The sequence below is a fragment of the Mixophyes fleayi genome, unplaced genomic scaffold, assembly GCF_038048845.1.
Source record: "Mixophyes fleayi isolate aMixFle1 unplaced genomic scaffold, aMixFle1.hap1 Scaffold_1719, whole genome shotgun sequence".
NCBI lineage: Eukaryota > Metazoa > Chordata > Amphibia > Anura > Limnodynastidae > Mixophyes > Mixophyes fleayi.
Genome location: NW_027446051.1, coordinates 76,634 through 85,608, shown reverse-complemented (window position 1 = coordinate 85,608; position 8,975 = coordinate 76,634). Strand labels below are relative to the sequence as shown.

Genomic DNA, 8,975 nt, shown 5'->3' with positions numbered 1-8,975 from the left:
GATTTGTGTACATTATAAAAGACAAATATTTTCATTTTAAGCATTATTAGATTATTAGAGCTACCAAAGTAAATACCATTTATATTTTATATCTGCACCAAGAAAGTTGGCATTTTGAAAATAATAATAGTTTTTGTTCTATTGCCCCCTAAATATTGCTGCCTGCGACAGCTGCCCCAGTTTGCCTCCCCCTATGTACCCCCCAATCTTTAATAAATGTCATTATATCAGGACAGGGACCAAGAATTGGAAAAGAAATGGGCAAGAAATTGACCAGCGAGAGGATGGGAGTATTTATAAAAATATTCAGAGGACATTAACTTTTCAGTATATTTTCTACCCAGAAAATAATGTGGATCTTGGAGGGGAAAACACAGTAAGCTGCGTATTACACCTGTAATAATGCAGTTTAGCAAAACATCAATGTTATAATAATGCAGTTACATCACAGATTACAGCATACTTGCCTACTTTCGGCAAGTGTAGTCCGGGAGAGGGGTGTGATTAAAGGTCTGGAGGGGGCCAAACACGTCAGGAAACTATGGACTACAGCGGCACAGGCTCACCAAAACTGGACATTTGAAGACTGGAAAAACATTGCCTGATCTGCCGAATGTCGATTTCTGCTCCTACATGTAGATGGTATCCATCCCGCATGTGTCAGTGGTACTCTGGCTTCATATGATTTATATATTATGCTAAATGTTTTCTATGTTATTTTTAATTAATATCATTTTTATTACTACTTTTTTTAAAAAAAGAAATGTTCTGTCTCCTTTTCCTGACATATAGGAGCTTCTTGCAGAAACGGACGATTATTATGTGATTCAGCAACACTTCAGCTGTAAGTATAATCTAAATATATAGTAATTGATGGCCTAAACCATTGAAATTTGGAATGATACTTTTAGTCCATGATGTATACACGCTGCAGGAGAATGTGGCTGCGATGTGTTTATAGCAGATTCTTTAGCAAAAAAAATTCACAATGGACTCAACACACGTTTCACTATGCAGAATATATTTTATCTACTCATCTGAACATGTTGCCCATCATGACTATGAACAACCTGTACTCTCATATGGACGAAAGCACTTAGACGCATATATATGTGGCAGTAACTGAGGTTAACCTTACCTGCAAGTAAGATGCCACATCCCAGGCCAACCAGTGAAGAAGGAAGGGGAGTGCCTGGAGATCTGTCTATATAAGTCCTAGCATGTCACATGTCCTTTCTCATTTACTGCTCGAGATCCCACCCACCCATGCCCTTTATTGACCTCCCTGCTTCCGTGGCGTATGAGTTTTAATTTGGTTCCTCCCCACGTCACAGAGCAGGCACAGTTGGTAGGAAGTCACTGTGGGCAGTGGCTGATCGTTACAGCGTTATCGCTGTTTGACCACAGGTGCTATCCCCATCCAGGAACGTGACGCGGTCCTTTTTGATGAGGATCCCTTGGCCCGCATCTGAGGGCGGCCATTGCGTAGTCGGGAGGGGGCTTAGTCACTCTGATGTCAGAATTAGCGTTGGCCAGGCAGTTAAGGATGTGTCCCGGGTACGTGGAGTCAGCCATCCACGCTTGGTTCCAAATATTAGTTTGATTTAGCTGTCTCACGGTTCACTTTCACCGCCATTTATTAAATAATTAATAAACTGTGACCTTCTTTAGCCACTTTCATATGTCTCAGTGTCTTTATTGTTAGATAAGTTAAGTAAGCTTGTATATGTCATTAGGAGGTTATGGTTAATAGAGTGAAACACATCCAGGTTATGCAGTTTATAATTTTTATATATTTTTTACAATATGTTGCTGTTATTTCAGCTGGGGGCTGTAGGAGCAGAGCCAGGTCCTGAGTCCTCTGCTTCCTTAGGCTCAGGCTCACTGGGGTCACATGTGGGGGAAGGTTCTGGAGCCACGGTGAGCAGCCGATTCAGTATGGCTGCAGGGATTGGCCAAACCCATTTATAGCGTTCAAAATGCTCTCCATCAGGCCCTTCTTCTCCGTGCTAATTGGCACTCCTTCCTGGTGCTTCTTCTACCGAAGGCTGCGATTGATGGTTATTAGGAGCTCTTTGGTGGTCTTGTCCCATTTATCTATTGATTCCAGTGACCGCACAGATGGACAATGTGCAGGACCAGCAGGCGGTGAGGAGGGCGGGATCTCTCACAGCTCCTCCTCCTGCTCCTCTGACTGGTCACTCACAGTGGGTGGTGGCTCCGCATCTAAGAAAAAGTGAATAAAATATCTTAAACCAAATTGATTTGGAGTTATCCATTTAATCCTGGAAAAGAAAACAAGGGTAGAGAGTGAACAATGGTACAGGAATATACACAAGTCTAGTGGTGTTATATTCTATATTGTACACAATAAGGGTAATTACCTGATTCTGTTTGTTGTGGTTTTGCAGAGGGGCCTGCGACACTCTCCACTCGCCCGACCCCCTCATCTTCCTGGACAGCTATGCAGGCTAACGCGGTCAGCTTGAGAGACAGAGGTCCAAAGAGACAATGGGACTACCGTGATGGGGCTGCTACCAGAGTTTGTTTGGTCACCTGGTAACAGAAGAAAATGTAATTAATTGACAATGTAATGTATTGTCTTCTAAGACTAAAGTAATGTGGAGATGTTTCAATCAGCGGCTAATTCACACGATGGTATCGCTGATTGGCCGCATGTCACAACCCCTTCGAAGCAACCTGGCCCTTGGTCCCTTTGTGTGGGGGACCCCTCGTCCTGCTTTATGGGGGCACGTCCTTGTAAGCCCGGGCTGATTGCTCTCGCCGCCACCATACTTTTATTATTTAAAAAACTGGGACCTGTTTTTTTACCAAAATCAAGTTGTTGTCAGTGTGATTATATTATAGATAAGGTTTTAGGTGTTAAGTTAACAAGTAAAGAGGTTTGGTGCAATAAAGAGGTAAATCAATGGTATGCAGTTTAATACACAGTACAGAGATTCATCCCCCAAACACCTATCAGATATTCTTATCTGCATGTGAATGTGACATTCATAAAAATGTAAACTAGGCGGAGTACAGCATTTCCATCCCATTACTGATGTGTTCTGGTAAATAAATGTCCGTAGTGTATCCGATAATTTAAGAGATGGCTGATAGCGGGTGCTCACTGTGGCTCAGATATATTCAAAGTAGAATGGCTGCAAAGCCAGTGATGGCTGTATAGTTAGTGTGTATAGTTCTAAGTGTGTATAGATACAAGTGTGAAACAAAAAATTTAAACAGCATAATTCGGAGTTATACCGGAGTTGAACAGGAGGAAACAGGAGAAGAACTTTCTGCCTATTAACACAGCTTCACAAGGACAACTGTCAGTATTCACCTGAAACTCCATATTCCACCTCTGATGTTTTCAACTCTCCCTGGCTACAAGCTACATGCAACATGAGGACTGCTTTGGACTCTGATCTCATTTTCCTCTCATCTCATGAAAGTTTGTTTTATTTATCAGTCTGCTTTCAATGCAAAATCCACTCTGTTTAATCAGACTGCTGTACTACTTGCTCAACCACTCCCTACCCATGCTACAGTTATTTCAGTCCCCTATCTCAGCACTGTACTTCAATTTTATTTAAGCTTTGTTTACCATCACAAGTAAGAAGAAATTATACTGTCTTTCAACCACTCTCCTCTCCCATGATTCTGCAAAATCTCAGCTATTCAATTACCTGCTCTTTATTACTCTCCATTCAACACTTCCACCCACTCCCCCACATGGCTCCCCACATCATTACGTTATACTATCCAGACATCCAGGAATACACTACATTTGCTGCATCCTAGCTCTGCACTACTTATCTGATTACACTGGACATTGCAATTAGGCAATTCATTTAATTCCTCATTTTTGCTATTTGACTAATAGTCCCAATGCTTGCCAAAATATTTTTCTTTATCTCTTTTCATGGCATTATCTTTAGGACTATATCATCCCTCACCCATCCTGCAACACACACCTCTGTCCACATTGCCCCTTCATTACTTCACTCACCTCTAGTGAACACTCATGAACTCTTTTCCTATTTAAATTTTAGTAACTTTAACAGCCTCACCCTGCCGCCAGAAACTAAAAGGACACACATCTTACAATCATCTTACCTACCTTTCTTCCTTCCATCTTCTATTAGCTGGTGATATATCACCTAATCCAGGTCCCCCTCACTTCTCCCACACACATATATCTGAACACTACAGAAATCTGGCAAACCTCAAACACATAACCTGTCTCCCCTCTCTTGCAAAGTCCTTTAAATGTGCCCTTTGGAATGCACGCTCTGTTTGTAACAAACTTACCTCCGTACATGATCTCTTCCTCTTAAACAACCCTAAACCTTCTGGCAATAACAGAAACATGGCTCACGCATTCAGACACTGCCTCACCTGCAGCCCTTTCACATGGTGGCCTCCATCTCACCCACACCCACAGACCAGGAGGCAGACAAGGAGGGGGGGTTGGACTACTTCTCTCCCCACAGTGCACATTCACAGTTATACCAAGTGTCCCATCACTCACATTCACATCTTTTGAAGTACATGCTGTTAGGATTTTTAACCCATTCTCTATGCATGTTGCTGTCATCTATCGCCCCCCCTGGTCCACACCATCAATTTCTTGAACACTTCTCTGCATGGCTCCCTCACTTCTTATCTACTGATATCCCCACCATCATCATGGGTGATTTCAACATCCCTATTTCTAATCCACGTTCCAATGCTGCTTCCAAACTACTCTCTCTAACCTCCACACTTGACCTCTCCCAGTGGATTGAATCCGCTACTCATCAGGATAGCCACTGTCTTGATCTTGTTTTCTCTAGACTATGCTCAGTTTCTGATTTCCTTAACACTCCTTTCCCCCTCTCGGATCATCACCTTATTAGATACTTGCTCACCCCCAGTTCTTTACCCTCCCTAGTGTCAAACTCTTCCAAGCCTCCTCGTACTCGCAGGAATATCAACTCTATTGATTTTCAACAGTTTTCCACCTCTCTCCAACACCTTCTCTCCCCAATTTCTACATTCTCCTCCCCTGATCGGGCAGTACCCCATTTTCATCAAACCCTAGCAATTGCCCTGGATCAAGTGGCTCCAGCGACACTACATATTTCCCGTAGAATTCGTTGCCAACCGTGGAACACTTCAGTAACACGAACTCTACAAAAACTTTCTCGTAAAGCAGAACGTCACTGGCGTACATCTTGTGCCTCTAATGATTTCATAACATATACTGATATCTACCACTCCTACAGAAATGCTCTGGACATTGCTAAACAAGCATTCTACCGATCTCTCATCTATGCTCAGGCTTCTAACCCCAAACGCCTCTTTAACACATTTAACTCTCTTCTGAATCCTCCTGCCCCAAATCCTCCAACTAACATCAGTGCACAGGATCTTGCTTCCTATTTCAAGGACAAAATTGATAAGATCAGGCTTGAAATGGTATCTCCCTTGACAAGCAATCTGCTCAATTCCTTTGTAGCACCCTCTGACACTCTCTCTTCATTTGATCCCACAAATGAAGAGGAAGTTTCTACTCTCTTCTCATCTTCCTACTCTACCTCCTGTCCTCTTGATCCAATTCCCTCTCAAATTGGTATGTCCCTGTCTCCTGTACTCATTCCCCCTCTGACTAAAATCTGTAATCTATCTCTTTCTACTAGTATTTTTCCAGCACTTTTCAAGCATGCAGTGATTACTCCCATTTAAAAAAAACAGAATTCTGACCCTAACTCTCTCATAAATTACTGCCCCATCTCCCAGCTCCCATGCCCCTCCAAGCTTCTCGAGAGAATTGCCTACTCCCGCCTCACACACTTTCTTACAGCAAACAACCTATTGGATCCTCTTCAGTCAGGCTCCTCTTCAGTGAGGCTTTCGCTCTCAACACTCCACAGAGACTGCGCTGACCAAAGTTGTCAATGATTTGATCACAGCAAAAAATAATAACCAATACTCTCTTCTAATTCTCCTGGATCTCTCTGCTGCATTTGACACTGTTGACCACTCTCTCCTCATACAAACGCTACAATCCCTAGGTCTTGAAGGCACTGTCCTATCCTGGTTCTCATCCTACCTATCTAATCGCTCTTTCAGTGTTAATTTCTCTGGATCCACCTTTGCTCCGCTTCCTATTGTCAGGAGCCGAGGCGGCCTTGGGCACCGCCGCGACTCACTTCCGGTGTCAGTGAACGTCCCGGCCGTCCCCATGACGACCGGGGCGCCACTTCCGGTTTCTCGGGCCCGACCGTTGCCAAGGCAACGGCCGGACGCCGTGTATAACAATCGATGCGCCCCGGCAAGTGAGGCAGCCGGGCGCATGCGCTAGTGTAGCCTGCGGGCTAATTTAGCTGGGTAGCGCACCTGGGATGTATTTCAGGGCTAAGCCCTGAATGGCCAAACTCTGTATATAAGGAAGGGAGGGCTTAGCCTCCCTGCCGGTTATAGCGTCCAGTTCCTGTCTGCTTAATCTGCTCCTGTTTCTGCTGCTGCCTGAAATTGGTGAAAACCTGTTGGACTGTTACCCGTGTATGACCCTTAGCTTAGATTTGGACTTTGCTTGTGAATCTCGTGACCCTGACCTCTGGCTTGAATACCGACCTTCCTGTCTGCTCGTGACCCCTGACCTCAGCTTGTATATTCATACTGTTGTCTGCTGCCGGCCCCTGACCTCTGCTTGGATTCCACTCCGCTTGCCTGGGTTCTCCCCAGCCGGTGCACACTTCACGACCCTCTGTCAGTCTGCAGCCCAGTCTGTCCCCACCATCAGGGGCTCCAGTGAACACCTGACTGGCAGAGTAGACTCCGGGCTATGTTGTTTCGGCTGGAGGGGTTCCTAACACCTATCAGTTGGAGTTCCACAAGGCTCAGTCCTAGGTCCTCTGCTATTCTCTATCTACACCACTTCTCTTGGAAAACTAATAAGCTCCTTTGGATTTCAGTATCAACTCTATGCGGATGATACACAAATTTATCTATCCTCTCCTGATCTTTCACCTTCTGTGTTGTCTCGCATTACTGACTGTCTTTCTGCCATTTCATCTTGGATGTCTTCTCGCCAACTCAAACTCAATCTTTCAAAAACTGAGTTAATAATATTCCCACCCAAAAACAGAAGCTTCCTGCCTGACATTTCTATTTCTGTTGATAACATGAATATAAATCCCACCCCGCAAGCTTGTTGCCTAGGTGTAATCCTTGATTCACAACTGTCGTTTATTCCCCACATCAACTCTATATCTAAATCATGTTACATACACCTAAAGAACATTTCCAGAATACGCACATATCTGACGCAAGACACCACAAAAACATTAATTCATGCACTCATCATCTCCCGCATCGACTATTGCAATTCCCTCCTTACTGGTCTTCCCAAAGTCAGACTTGAACCCCTACAATCTTTTTTGCACGCAACGGCTAGATTGATTTTCCTTACAAACCGTTATTCCTCTGCTGAGCCACTCTGTCAGTCTCTACATTGGCTGCCTGTATTTCAACGAATTCAATATAAAATTCTTCTACTAACATACAAGGCCATCAACAAAATTGCACCGACATACATTTCCTCACTTGTCTCAAAATATCTCCCTACTCGATACCTACGTTCTGCACAAGATCTACGTCTCTCCTCCACTCTCCTCACATCCTCCCATTCTCGGTTACAGGATTTTTTCCGAGCTGCACCCACTTTGTGGAATTCCCTTCCACGCACAGTAAGACTTCCTCTAGTCTTCAAACCTTCAAGCGTTCACTGAAAACCCACCTCTTCAGACAAGGTTATGATATTCCTCAACCATCATCTTAATTTCCCTAGATTACCCTATTACCATCCTCTACACTGCTAACGCAAGACAACAACCTTCTGACCAACATTGCAACACACATAGCCCACTCAGTACTTTTACCTTTGCAGTCTGGCTGGTCCATTGTGCAATATGATGTAGCACATGCCCTTGTGTTTCTAACTCCCATTGTCCTATAGATTGTAAGCTTTCGAGCAGGGTTCTCTTACCTCTCTGTATGTATGTATTACCCAGTATTGTCTTATTAATGTTTGTTCCCAATTGTAAAGCGCTATGGAATTTGCTGGCGCTATATAAATAAATGTTGATGATGATGATCAGCGCTGGGCTCATGAGTTCAATTCCCATCCAGGGCCTTATCTGTGTGAAGTTTGTATGTTCTACCCTCTGGGTGCTCCGGTTTCCAGGTATGACCATCAAGAAGGACTCAGAAGTCCATGTTTAGCACATTTACATTAATGGTGAGAACACGTTTTCATTATTATTATCATTATTAAGCACCTGTTTTCCCCAGTAAGCTGCCTCTGCTAGAGGGAATGAAATCCAGCATCAAGCTGCCCCCGGGTCTGCCAGAAGCGAGGTAGAAAAAGCAGCAATGTCTGACATTATATAGAAGTCTAAACAGAGCAGTATATCATCATCATCACCATTTATTTATTTATATAGCGCCACTAATTCCGCAGCGCTGTACAGAGAACTCACTCACATCAGTCCCTGCCCCATTGGAGCTTACAGTCTAAATCCATAACACACAGGCAGACTAGGGTCAATAATTTGTTAGCAGCCAATTAACCTACTAGTATGTTTTTGGAGTGTGGGAGGAAACCGGAGCACCTGGAGGAAACCCACTCAAACACGGGGAGAACATACAAACTCCTCACAGATAAGGTCATGGTCGGGAATTGAACTCATGACCACAGTGCTGTGAGGCAGAAGTGCTAACCACTGAGCCATCGTGCAGTATATTAGGCGAAGGATGTAAAAGTAGTGGAAATTAATGAATAGGGGGGGGGGGTTAGTTATGTGTTACAAGTTTGGATGTTTCTCTCTCCACCTTACACAGGTGAATCTGTATACCTGAAAACAGTGCTTTTATAGGGGCAGTTCCAAAACCCAGAATAAATGGAGCACTGTAGGAGTGTTCTTATG

General features: G+C 43.9%; 1 long non-coding RNA gene across 1 annotated transcript in view; it reads right to left on the bottom strand.

The window, feature by feature from the left end:
• Window positions 1-2,110: 2,110 nt before the first annotated feature.
• The window catches only part of LOC142118378 (uncharacterized), a 32,043-nt gene continuing 25,178 nt past the window's right edge, over window positions 2,111-8,975 (bottom strand). Inside the window, exons 2-3 of the long non-coding RNA XR_012683072.1 lie at window positions 2,385-2,556; window positions 2,111-2,226 (exon numbers count right to left, since the gene is read on the bottom strand). This is a non-coding gene — a long non-coding RNA (uncharacterized LOC142118378). The remainder of the gene's footprint in view (window positions 2,227-2,384; window positions 2,557-8,975) is intronic.